The sequence below is a fragment of the Blennius ocellaris genome (assembly GCF_963422515.1).
Source record: "Blennius ocellaris genome assembly, chromosome: 23".
Classification (NCBI taxonomy): domain Eukaryota; kingdom Metazoa; phylum Chordata; class Actinopteri; order Blenniiformes; family Blenniidae; genus Blennius; species Blennius ocellaris.
Window position 1 is genome coordinate 1,334,333 of NC_137672.1, and position 14,242 is coordinate 1,348,574.

Sequence of the window (14,242 nt, forward strand, 5' to 3'; positions counted from 1 at the left end):
CGCCTCCTCTTCCTCGTCTTCCTCCTCCTCCTCCTCTTCCTCCACCTCCACCACCACCTTGTCCTCCTCTTCCTCCACAGCCTCCTCCTCCTATACCACCACCTCGTCTTCCCCTTCTTCCTCTTTCTCCACCTTCACCACTCACTCATCCTCTTCTTCTTCCTCCTCCTCCTCCTCCTTACTTTTACTCAAAGCGGTTTCAAATATGTTTTCAGTGGTACCTCTGACAAGGGGACCCGTGAAGAGTGACACCATGTACCGATTGGTATTTAATTATTATCACACCTTAATGAGCTTTTATATAATATAATATAATATTATATTATATTATTCCATAACATATGGACCATATCATCACATGTCACAACATAGTATTTTATAGCCCAGAATGCGTTAGAATGCACCATTTAAGGTCTGTTTTTTTCCAAATTGTTCCCAAATTAAATTCCTCACACACATTAATCAGATTTCTAAAGTTGTGTTTCATACTTTGGCAGTGACAGGCAGCGTCTTTATTCAACCTGCTGAGTTATCTGGCTCAGGTTCAATACAGCGTAATGAAGAGGACTGGCCTGGCATTCAAAAGAGGTTATTAACGTCGTGGAGATGCTATAGTCAGAGGAGCTGTGCCCCACTAGAGTTATGAAGTCAAATATTCCTGGCCTTTCCATTCAAATATACAAACCCAACTCATGAGCCCATTCATTAGCTTTACAGTTGATTGTAAAATATACATAATATTCCCATGTTGGCTTAGTTTCAGGTTATTTGCTTTGAAAACCTGCAGATGTGTCTTGACTGAGACTCGTAAAAAGAAGTAACACAAACGTAGCAGGCTAAGTGAGATCAGATCGCCGGGGCGGTGATCAGGATTACACCAACTAATGTTCCATCAATGTGCTGTATGGCTGCCGTACAACCAGATAAACACTGAAATAATTGGGAGTGTAACATTATTTTCGTTTTCCCCATGCTGATAATTGCGCCTACTCATCACTACACCAGCCTAGTAAACAACATCGTTGGAATAGGTGAGTGAGTGGACATTAATACGCAGACTGGACGTTAAACATGAAATGTAGATGAAGTCGGTGGATCATTGAGCAGTGTGATGAACGTCTCCTGAGTTTGAACTCTAATGAGAAAAGGTTTTCCCCTCATCTGAATCTGCAGTTTTCTGGTGGGATCGTAGCAGCAGGGTGAATCCAGTTAACATACATGCTACTGCACAAGTGTAATCTTGTTTGATTTATCTGCCAAATACATCCTATTGGATATGAAAACTAGCAGGACAGCAGGAATGTGTAAACCTTAAAATAGATTTTTTTTTAATGTCTTTCTTCTCTTTTATCAAGTTACTTGGTTCTTAATAGTTTTAACTTAAAAAGCTTTTCTGTTTCCTCTAAATCTTTGAAGACAACAGCAACTGAGTTACTGTGAAGTGAACTGAGGCCAGCACTGAGAATAATGATGTCCTGCTCATGTCTCAGTGCAAAATGTCTCAGGGTACCGAGATGCCTCAGGGTACCGAGATGTCTCAGGGTACCGAGATGCCTCAGGGTACCGAGATGCCTCAGGGTACCGAGATGCCTCAGGGTACCGAGGTGTCTCAGGGTACCGAGATGCCTCAGGGTACCGAGGTGCCTCAGGGTACCGAGATGTCTCAGGGTACCGAGATGTCTCAGGGTACCGAGGTGCCTCAGGGTACCGAGATGCCTCAGGGTACCGAGATGTCTCAGGGTACCGAGGTGCCTCAGGGTACCGAGATGCCTCAGGGTACCGAGATGCCTCAGGGTACCGAGATGTCTCAGGGTACCGAGATGCCTCAGGGTACCGAGATGCCTCAGGGTACCGAGATGTCTCAGAGTACCGAGATGCCTCAGGGTACCGAGGTGTCTCAGGGTACCGAGATGCCTCAGGGTACCGAGATGTCTCAGGGTACCGAGGTGTCTCAGGGTACCGAGGTGTCTCAGGGTACCGAGGTGCCTCAGGGTACCGAGGTGCCTCAGGGTACTGAGTAGGGTGGTCCTTCCAGAGGGGTACATTTTCAAATTAATATTTTTTCAGCTCCAAATCCCTAAATTTGTTGGAATAGCTGGATAACCTCTCCTGGTAAATTTTTTTCCAATTCCAACAACATTTACCCCTCCCTCAATGAGACTGAAGTTTAGCCTTATTAAGGTATGGATGTTCCGGAGCCAATTCAAACTCACAGCAAGAGAGGAGAAGGGCCTGCGACAAATTGCTGTCTTTGTATGTCTGCTGTATGCGAAAGCATGGACACTGGCACCAGATGCCACCGCCGCCCCAAGACATGACCTTCAGCTGCTGAAGAATTGGATGGCCTACCCCTATACTCCATCCAGCCTGGACTTAGCTAAGGCAGCCCTGGACAAACTCAAAAGGGCATCTGTGGTATCTCTCAGAGGAGCTTGTTGCTCTAGCACGTTCTGACCCCCTCGTCACAGTGGAGGAAAAGAGGCAAATCCTCACCGCACCGCGAAGACTTCCAAACAGCAGAAGCTTTTGTGCAGCAGATAGCGGTCATCAACGACCACGCCGAGCGCAGTGTCGCCTTAATCCAGGAAGACAATCGAAAGCTAGCTCAGAATGAGGAGCAACTGCAGTTTCTCCTCCAAGTTGTTTCTCGTCATCACACAGAATTTCCAGACTCCAGAGAAAAGACGGTAGCTGCTGGTGTGATGCCTGAGCAGAAGACCGAGGAGAACTCAGCAGGGTGCCAATAGAGGGGCTTAGCAGCCTTAAAGGAACATTAACACATATTTGGGACAGAGACTGAAAGTTGGATAATGGATATGGAATATGAATATTGCTTTTTATTTAAGGATTTTGTTTTCACATTTAGATGCAAGCATACTTAGTCATATAATGATGTTTTGGAACTTTTGAATGTTTACAATTTTCATCACCATTATTTGTCCTTTTTCATACATGTAAAATTGTAGATTAAATTGCTTGATATCAGTTCTGATGTTAAAACTTCAATTTTCATTCCAATTTTAATTGTTATATGTTGTATTTTTTCCCAGACGATGAGCGCCCCAAGGGGCCAGAGGAAAAAAAATTAAGGGTCACTGAGGGAGAGGTAAAGGTTGTCCAATTGAGACAAAAATTCACAAGGAGAGTTTTCTCAGCTAATCCAACAAATTTCATGGGTTGGAGCTTAGAATTTCCAACTTCCATATTTAAGGACCACCCTAGTACTGAGGTTCCACTGGACCAAGGTGCCTCAGAACACCGAGTTGCCTCAGGACACCCGAGAAGCCTCCGTGCGCCAAGTTGCCTCAGGGTACCAAGTTGCCTCGGGGTACTGAGTTTCCTCATGGTACTGAGGTTCCTCAGGCTCTTACTAGTTTTAACTTGACAAGCTTTTCTGTTTTCTCTAAATCTTTGATTAAGACTACAGTAACTGAGTTACTGTGAGGTGAACTGTGGTCAGAACTGAGGATAATGATCTCCTGCTCATGTCTCAGTGTGAGATGCCTCAGAGTACCGAGTTGCCTCAGGGCACCTGAGAAGCCTCTGGGTACCGAGTTGCCTCAGGATACCGAGTTGCGTCAGGATACCGAGTTGCGTCAGGATACGGAGGTTCCTCGGGGCACTGAGAAGCTTCAGAGCACCGAGATGCCTCAGGACACAGAGAAGCCTCAGGGTACCGAGTTGCCTCAGGGTACCAAGTGCCTCAGAACACAGAGTTTCCTCAAGGCACCTGAGAAGCCTCCGGGTACCGAGTTGCCTCAGGGTACCGAGTTGCGTCAGGATACGGAGGTTCCTCGGGGCACTGAGAACCTTCAGAGCACCGAGATGCCTCAGGACACAGAGAAGCCTCAGGGTACCGAGTTGCCTCAGGGTACCAAGTGCCTCAGAACACCGAGATGCCTCAGGGTGATGCCTCAGGGTCCTGAGTTGCCTCAGAGTACCGAGGTGCCTGAGGGCACCGACACGGGCCCTGTAGAGTTCAGGCTTTGCTGGGTTTCAACAGCTTGTGGAGAACCAGCAGGAATGTGATGGTAAGGTTTCATTGGGACTACTCTGGAGTCCTTCAATGGATTGTGCAGTGGAGGTATTTATGTAGACTTCAGTGATTTTAAGGCCTGGACATTTTACACATGCTTCTTGTTCAGATGATCTAACGATTCTCTAAAACCAGATGCCAGTTCATATTGAAATAACTTTCGTGAAATACTTTTTTTCACATTAAATTCCATTTCTTCATCGACTGTTCTAAGTTTATTAAGTAAGCAGGTACTTTTTGTTCAGTCCTGGTGAAAAGTCAGCATATGGCTGGATTGTACAAAGTGAGTAAGTGAGCAATGGTTCTATGTGATGTGGCCTCTAGTGACTGTTATCATAGCAGAGGGACAGAAATGATTTGCTCTAGAAACATAGCTCTTAGAAGCAGGGACGTCTTTGGATGAGGAGGACTGGTGGACGGATGAATCCTTTGTGAGTAAAAATAATTACTGCTGAAGTAAGGACAGTCTGCTCCTCGGACATCTTGGACCAGAGGCTGGGCTCACCAAACACCTTCATCCACTCATCTGCTCCACGCGCTCATGAAAGGCTGTCTACTCGTCCAGTCAGCACCCAGAAAACACACCCTTCAGCCTGCATGATGTTTACTGACTTCAGAAAGCATGTTTCACATCTGACCTGATGGACACTCGTACACTAATCTTCAAATCTTTAAGAATACTGTCTACTGATACATATGAGTGCATGTCTGTACCTTTTTTAGTGTTGCTTTAGGCAAACACAATTCATCACCATAATGCTAATCATTGTATGTCTTTTTAGCTTTTAGCTGAAAAATGCAAGAAGCAGATGAACAAATGTTGAGCATCCAATAAAACAAGACATCCTGCTTGAAATAGTTTTTTTTCTGTAATGACCAGCAATGTCCAACCAAAAATCTGTTTACAAGCATTTTAATAAATCATCTTAATAAGTGCGGCAGCGCAGAACAGGGTGGGGCGAGGCGGGGCGAAGTGAGACAAGACAGGGCGAGATAAAGCGGGCCGGGACAGGGTGAGGCGAAGCACAACAAGGCGGGGCAAGGTGGGGCAAGGCGGGGCGAGGCCAGGTGGGGCGGGGCAAAGCGAGTTGGGGTGAGGTGGATCAGGATTGGAACAGAACCCAGTTGAATTGCCATCATTAGTGGGGAGTCATTGTGACCTTTTGTCTATCGCCCCCAAACCGCAGAAGACAAAACAAAGAACATGATGTTAGTTGAAACTCTTTCAAACCAGCATCAGTAAACTAGCGACAGTAAACTAGCAACAGTAAACTTGCGACATTAAACTAGCGACAGTGAACTAGCGACAATCAACTAGCGACAGTGAACGAGCGAAGTTAAACTAGCGACACTGAACTCGCGATGGTAAATGAGCGACGGTCAATGAGCAATGGTAAACTAGTACCAGTAAACTAGCACCGATAAACTTGTGACGGTGAACGAGTGACAATGAACTAGTGACAATGAACTAGTGACAGTAAACTAGCGACGGTGAACTAGTGACAGTAAACTAGCGACGGTGAACTTGCGACAGTTAACTAGCGACAGTTAACTTGCGACAGTTAACTTGCGACGATGAACTTGAAATAGTAAACTAGGGACAGTAAAGTAGCGACGGCAAACTTGCGACGGTGAACTAGCGACAGTAAACTAGCGACAGTAAACTAGCGACAGTGAACTAACGACCAGAATGAATCCCAGCCACGGCCCAGCGACTTGTACACTGTGACTGTTGTTATGGATACAGTACAACAACAGTGAACTGTTTTTCCTGAATGAAAGGACAGAGGATCTCCACTGTGTATCTCCAGATATTTAGATATACTGCACCGGGTGCACAGCCATGAACAGTTTGGAGAGGGAAGGAGGCTTCCTCAGTGAAACTACAGCTTTAACTCTACAATTCTGCTCTTGAGATCTCCGCATTCCATTTGTTTTTGAGGTTCAGTCACAGCGTCTTCTTTCTGGAGGAAAACAAACGCTGCTGAGGTCATGAGCAGGACCTGAACATTGTCCAGTTGTGTGATAATAACAGATGGTTGTGATGTTCTCAGCAGGGTGTGGGCTATTGTATCATCCACTTCCTTGAAGACGGCTGAGCCTGGGGAGTGTGTGTGTGTGTGTGTGTGTGTGTGTGTGTGTGTGTGTGTGTGTGTGTGTGTGTGTGTGTGTGTGTGTGTGTGTGTGTGTGTGTGTGTGTGTGTGTGTGTGTGTGTGTGTGTGTGTGTGTGTGTGTGTGTGTGTGTGTGTGTGTACAATCTTTTAAGGCTGGTAAGGTTTGTCAGATAAACATGTTTCTACATTGTAGAATAGGATACACGGGAGTTGTTTTGATGAGATAAAAGCTATAATCTTATTTTGGAAAAGACAGTTCCTTAAATCCAGCTTGTAAGGAGAATGCAGTATGCAGGCTGAGTGGACATGATGTCAAGATGTACACATGCTCCTGATGTCTTGGACGTTAGCCAATATTTGTTGTGGAAGTGATTTAATTCAAGTATAGAATAGAATTTGTTCGAATCCGGCTCTGCTGGGAGAAGGACGGAGGTGTAGAAAAGAACAAGCACCGGGTGGGTTTGGGTGAGGTGAGAATTTATTAGTAGTTGTCAACTTTACATTAATCAAACAGACCCAAGACACAATGACAATACAACAAAGGAGGGCCAAACATGTAATGTCCAATGTTAACTATAGAATATTGCAATTAATATAACAACAAGGCAGCTTTACCTCTAGAAGGCTAAACTAAAGTTTCTAACAAGATAAATTCACGACACAAGAGGCAAACCGGAAACAAACAAAACACCTAATTACCTGAAAACAGAACAGCTGGTACCTTCACCAAACTGCTGGACAATCTGTCCTGTTGACTGAAGTTTAACTAAAGCCTTGTTCACACGGCAGGATAATGAGGCTGATTTTGGCCCCGATTCTCTCCTTCCGACAATCTTAAAGACGCTCAGATCATCATAAGATAACCTTATCAGATATTCCTGCCGTGTGTGGTGTGTTAAGACTGCTCTCGTGTCTTCAGAAGGATGTCGGGACCGCACCGATCTGAGATCGGGGGTATTCACCTTGTTGGATTGGTTTGGCCCGAGTTCTCCCCGTGTGTGGTGTCCTCTGAGGGGAAGACGCTACGAGCCTGTTGACTGTGACGAGTAGCCAATCAGAAAGCCAGGTGACGTAGAGGCGCCGGACCAGAAGCGGGTGGGAAAACAGTTGTCATGACGAACCAACGCCTCTTCTTTTTAAAATGTGTTTTTTTGGGGGCAAAACACACCACAAACAATCCCCATTGCATCCTCTTCGTCCAGTAAGTTTGTTGACTCTGGAATCATGTTTGATCTCGCAAGGTTTCCCAAGATTTCCCGTCTGATCTGGGGATGTTTGCGAGTGAAATCGACTCCTGTGTGGTGTGTTGTTGTTGCTGAGTGGCTGCACACCACACACAGTACGACCAAAACTATTCAACCTGTGATTATTTATTGCCATGTGTGTGGCCTCTCAGGTTTGGGAAATCTGCCGATAATTTTATGATCTTGCCGTGTGAACCGGGCTTAAGATTCACACACTCAAAGGTCCGAGTGGAGTGGAGTTCAAATGGTCACAAACTATATACTCCAAACACACACCAACGTTATCTTTGAGGCAGACTGAGGCCACATTTACACGTGCCTGGTATCTGAATAAACAGATCTGAATAAACAGTGATATTTGTCAGTGTTTGGGTTCATTTACACATAAATGCAGCTCCGACTCTCCACAAACAATGATTCCTGAAAACTCCGTACTAAGATGAGCTCTGGATAAAATCTGTCTGTTTGCATCAGGGTAGCAGGAGATTTATGTCACAATTCACAGCGTCCTGTTTTTTTTTCCAGGATTCTGATTGGCCATCATGACTACATGCTTCTTGCTACACTGCCCCCTACAGGTCTGGCTGCTCATGGCAGCTCTGAACCAGGTGGATACGTGGGTCACTCTCAATGAAGAATTTGTCAAAGCCACAATCTGTGGGCTGTAACAAATAGAATAGAATAGAATAGAATAGAATAGAATAGAAATACGTAGTTAATGTCTTTCTCAGGGACACTTTGACATGTGGAATTGAACCTGACCCGACTGAGCCCCAGCCGTGCTGCTTGTTTGTGGTTAGCCCCTCTGTACTTTGCTAGCTGGGCCTGCCGCTGATGGAAGAGGCGCCGGTCCTCCTCTGGGAGCTCTTTGTCTTGGTGGGGGAGGTGCAGGGGAAACCAGTCTGGGTCACTTTGTGGACTGGAGAGGCCTCAGTGGTGAGGTGTTAGCACCCTGTCGCCGGCTGCAGATCCTCCAGGTGCTCCTGGTGGTCCGGCCCTTCTCCGGCAGACTCCCCCCTGGTGAAAAAGCCCCTCCTGAGCTGTGAAACTGGATGGAAGCAACACATTAATGAAATACAACTCAGAAAGGATTAACTACCGTATTTTCCGCCCTATAAGGCACCTAAATACCTCAAATTTTCTCGAAAGCTGCCAGTGCGCCTTATAACCCGGTGCGCCTTATATATGGAAGAATTGCTCTACTCCAGACTGCTATTTGACAGCTGAACAACCAGAAGCTTTTATTTTGACAACTCTAACTTCTCAACCGGATCTTCAGAGCGGACGACACTCCACACAACACCTTCATCACTCATGGTTGCACACCAACATTCTAACAAACCAAAATAAACTAGATGAAATAATGACTCCCTAAACTGGGGAACAAAAACACATAAACACAATCAACACAACACCAAGCCCAACAACAACCCACAATACCCTCCAACAACACAAAACATGAATTCCCATCATGCCTTGCATCCTGAGCTCCTCAGTGCAGCCGATAGCTGCAATGAATTATGGGAGTTTCTGTTTGTGGTGTTTTAAATGCAATTATTGGGGGTTCTATTTGGTCTGTGATGTCGGTAATAATTGTGTTGTGTTGTGTTTTTGTTGCTTAGTTCATGTAGTTTAGTTTATTAGCGGTAGTTGTAAGTTGTCAACCAGCAGTGAAGAAGGTTTTGTGTGTAGTGTCCTCCTGGCATAGGCTGCAGGTAGGACTATCAAAATAAAGTGTGTGCACCTCTCTGGGTGTTAGAATCAGTGGAAAATGTAACCTAATGGCTTTGAGCTATAAAGGTTATGACCACTGGTCTATTCCATGTACCTTATAATGCGGTGCGCCTTATATATGAACAAAGTTGTAAATTATGTCAATCAATGTAGGTGCGCCTTATAATCTGGTGCCTTATAGTGTGGAAAATACGGTACTTCCTGCTTGATATTTGGGTTTCCTGTTTCTCAACTCGTTCCACTTCCTGTTTCCTGTTGGTTCAACCCGACACAAGAAGTCCAACTGAAGAAGTATCTATAATGATGATCATATTTCCCAGATTTCTGTATGTCTGTCACTCTACTTTGGGTAAAGACATTTCATTCTGTAATTCTTGACTTTGACAAAACTGCTGCTTCGTTTTCAGTCTTCCATGTGAAAACAAACTTCCCCATCGGACTGGTCTCTGGAAATGTGGCCTAATCTTCCTAAAACTGTCATTTCAATATTCCAGTCTGCAATTTGACATTTAGTACACTTTATACAAGACCCCCCCTCCTCCAGTTTCCTCCCAGTCTTTGGAGATTTGACAATAAGCAGACCTCATTAGAGCAGATGCTTCCCTGTAGTGCAGATATGATGCATTCAACTTGAAGGTTGTTTTTCGTCCAATCAGCCAGCCATACCAATGGCAGCAGGTTGCAAAATGGACGCTTGAGCGGTATTGCCCCACACAAGGGCCAGACCCCCCCCCCCCCCCCCCCCCAACACACACACACACACACACACACATATCAGTTGTGAATCATCATAAAACATGAGTGGAAGTCAAGGTCATGTATTTGCAGCAGAAAGCACATAGCACATGTATATTTAACCCAACCAACACACACACACACACACACACACACTAGGGAAGCATGAGGTAGAGTCAAGGTCACCCTCATGCATCGCATCGACACAATACAGCACATATGTTTCATATGTTGCTATAGCTTATAGTAAACATACTGTACCTCGGGCTGAGCGCCTATCAGGAAAAAGTTCAAATATTGTGTACAATACAGCCAAACCTGTGATGTAGTGACGCCCTAAAGTCCAAGGGCGAGTGTCCCCTGAAGACAGGTGTCTCTTCGTAGGGACGGGTCACGAGGACAAATTGTAGGACCAGTTGATATTGAATGAACCAAACACCAAATATGTTCTGGTTATTTAAAAGTACATAACTGAATCGAGCCGTATATAATATAAATACATATATGCATGTATATAAGATACAAGATAATGATTAAATAAGATTTAATGTACTTCAGGGACCACGTACAGTCCAGTTTCATCCTGAGTGACCAGACTGGTCAAATATTGCTATAGTAACATTTAAATCTATACTTCAAGGATTGTCTTCGTTGTGGTCACAGTGTATGGAATGAAATTGTCTATTTGTTTACAAGATCAAACCGATAGTATTGAAAATGATTACACTCTCAAAATGAAGTCAATTTTAATGAAATATTCTAGTGCAAAATGAAATGTCAAAATAAAACTAGTATAAATCCCCTATAAGCTACTTGCTTGGTGGGACCAGACTGGAGCCTCTTGGTGGTTCTTTGCCCAGGGGCCTTATGTTCTCTACTGTTAAGGGAAAGTCAAACTTTACTGTACCAGAGTATGTGGCGTCAAAATATCATCCAACCTGTGAGCTCGGCTTCGCCCCTCTGCGGGGATTTTCGGGATCATTAAATTACGGAAGTGAGCCCAGAGTGTAGCATGATGCAATTATATATCACCCGTGGCCTGAATATTCCAATAATTTGGTCCAGCCCAAGTATTTTGTCTGTTTTAGTGTCGCTCAGCTTGAAATGTTTAAGGAAAACCTGTCCGTTGTCCTCGTCAGGCAGTCTGTCCTCTCATTACGGTGTGTTAACAGTTAAACATGTCGCTCAGTCCAGGTTGTCCGCTCCTCAGAGGTTCTACTGTACAGTAAATACACAGAAGTAGTTCTGGAAAATAGACCGTGGTCCGACTATGTGTATACACAGAAAGGTCCTGGGTGGATTTGAACATTTCTGTTGTGAGGCAGGAGAACCAACCACTACACCACCATGTGTCCAATAAGCTTTTTAGATACTTTTTGCAGGAGGACAATGAGCATTCAGGCTATTTTATATAAGAAGGAAGCAGAACTATTTCCATGCTTTGCGTTCTCTTGGTGTGAATAGTTGGAGCTTCACAAACACAAAATGAAATCTGTTGGCTGAGGACGTTACCAAGCATACCGGAGCACAACAGCAAATATAACCTGAATTTGGCATGGAAGGAAAACCTCAAGATGGGAGATGATCTGGAGAAAAAATTTGGAGATATAAGAAGATTAACAGTCATTGGGATCCAGATGAAGACATTTCTTCAATTCTACATAACAATAATGTGTACAGTATTAGTATTGAATCCTCTGAGTGAAAGCCTTTTTTCTTTAATCTTAGGTTACATTAAATTTGTCAAGTATATTACACTATTATATTTAGAAGCTAAACCGCCCAGAAACCTGAATAAAAGAAATTAATGTAAGAAGTAGGACTTCAATTTGATACATTACTTCATTGATTATGTAAAGTGATTTTTAGGTTAAATTATATTGAAAATGAATGAATCATAAATTGCCACTTGTTTGACTTACAGTTTTGTTACATTTGAACTGATTATTGAAAAGTCTGTAACTTTGTAGGAACTTAAATGTCGAGCTAACAGCGGCTAATCTGTTGGCTGGAAACGAGAGGATTTTAGCAAGCTTACAGTTATTCACTGACATCACTGATAATAAAGCCTCTTTTATTTTTTAACAGCAGTGAGGTTTTGGACTGTGCCTAGCAGACTAGCTAAATGCTAAAGCTCTGTCTAATTGTAGATTGTCTTTTCGAGAATCACGTTTTCTGATTCTTGATTTCTTTCCCTCAAATCCTCTGAAACCCTGCGAGTTGTTTGTACACAAGTCAAACAGATACAGCATGAATTATCAATGGCCCATAACTGGACGACTTTGTTAGACATCCGATCTTTGAAGTGAGTAAGTGCCCGGTGTTTCCTCGTGTTGAGCTGGAGGAAACGAAGGCGAGGCGTTGCGTCGACAACAACACACTGCATTCCTCCTGAGAACACTCATGTTATGTAAGTGGCTTCAGTGCATGAGATAAGCCTTTGGAGATGGAAGTAATCTGTTTCCTGTCAAGTAATCTGCCTCTCGGCCTTGGAAAAATGGTGTAATCATGTTACAACTTCAGTGTGACCTTTTTACCTGCTTCAGCCCAGAAACCCGGGAACAACCAGGAAGATTCCTAAATCCTCCAACTGTGTCAGATTCCTGTCACTCACTCTTAATTCCACACTCCTCTATGCTTCTGCCTGTCAGGAACCCGACAGAGTACCCCCTGTCAGGACCCCTTAAAACCTGGCGTGTCCTCCAGGCTGTCACACACCCAGAGGTCAAAGGTCAAACTCAAGGCTTGTCCTCGTCATCAGTATGACTTTATCTCAGTGGAGTCACTTTATCTTGTGCCTTTCAGAACAAAGTGTTGATTAACCCAGTCGTGATCTCACACACACACACACACACACACACACACACACACGCACACGCACACACACACACACCCTTCTCCTTCCTCCTACATGAGAGAAGCTTGTCATCGTCATTTTCTCATGACTATAGCTAAGTCAACACAGTCGCTGTTTATAAAAGTGAAATCTCAGCTGTGTTGAGTAAACCACCTGTGAAGTCCAAATAAAGGTCAGATCTCCAAAGTAATTGGCTGACCAATTGCTCTTATTTTAGAAAATGATGAATTTACTGAAAAAAGATCTATTTTAATTGTGCTCTTCAGTTTTTCAACTTCATCCACAGCGTCTAATGACACAGCAGGTTCAGAAAACTATAAACAGGCTCATTCTTTATTTAGAATTGAAAAAACGTATAAATAACTGGAGATGGACAAGAGTCTATGAACAATCCATCCATCCATCCATCCATCCATCCATCCATCCATCCATAAAATCTGGAGGCAGAGAGAAGGAGGCCTCCCCCTCCAGCTCTGAGCTTTATCTCAGACCACACTAGCAGCATGTGAACAGGAAGTGCGGAGCCGGCAGCAGTCGCTGAAAACTATGTCGTCCACTTCCTGAGAAAATACTCCTACTGGTGTTGTGGGTTGTTTTTTCACCACTATCCTGTAAACCCTGATTGGCTTTGAATGAAAGTTGAAATTCTGGACAAAGGTTGTCCAATGGCAAGTCAAGGTTTGTACAAAGGTATATAACTGTGGGAGGGTTTGTTGGAGAATCCAGTGGTTCCACTTAATGTACATGTGTGATACCTGGAGCCTGAAGTTGGAGTGTGTCACCAACCAGCGCAAACAGTCCTCTCACTTGTTGTTCTTTCCATCCAGAAAGAATTGGGGGAAGAGACAGGTTTTGTTTTTCCTAGAAGTGGAAAGAAGGAAAAGAGCAGGGTGTGGCGACCCTGTGATGTCATGTATGGTCACTGTGTAACCATGGTTTGGATTCTGTCACGTCCTGGAAAATGCCTGCAAACAGGCCCAGTGTTTGTTTTCATGTGAGGGACACTCCCTTTCTCATGTCATGTTATTGGCTCACAATGCAGGTTCATACTCAAACTGGTTCAACTCCCCCTCTCTTCTCTCTGCCTCCAGCTTCCTCTCCTCTCTTCTCTCTGCCTCCAGCTTCCTCTCTTCTCTCTTCTCTCTGCCTCCAGCTTCCTCTCTTCTCTCTGCCTCCAGCTTCCTCTCTTCTCTCTTCTCTCTGCCTCCAGCTTCCTCTCCTCTCTTCTCTCTGCCTCCAGCTTCCTCTCTTCTCTCTTCTCTCTGCCTCCAGCTTCCTCTCCTCTCTTCTCTCTGCCTCCAGCTTCCTCTCTTCTCTCTTCTCTCTGCCTCCAGCTTCCTCTCCTCTCTTCTCTCAGCCTCCAGCTTCCTCTCCTCTCTTCTCTCTGCCTCCAGCTTCCTCTCCTCTCTTCTCTCTGCCTCCAGCTTCCTCTCTTCTCTCTTCTCTCTGCCTCCAGCTTCCTCTCTTCTCTTCTCTCTGCCTCCAGCTTCCTCTCCTCTCTTCTCTCTGCCTCCAGCTTCC

The 14,242-nt window shown here is 44.5% G+C and overlaps 1 protein-coding gene across 15 annotated transcripts in view; it reads left to right on the plus strand.

The window, feature by feature from the left end:
• ablim2 (actin binding LIM protein family, member 2) overlaps window positions 1–14,242 on the plus strand; it is a 118,623-nt gene that overhangs the window by 53,784 nt on the left and 50,597 nt on the right. The window lies entirely within an intron of this gene.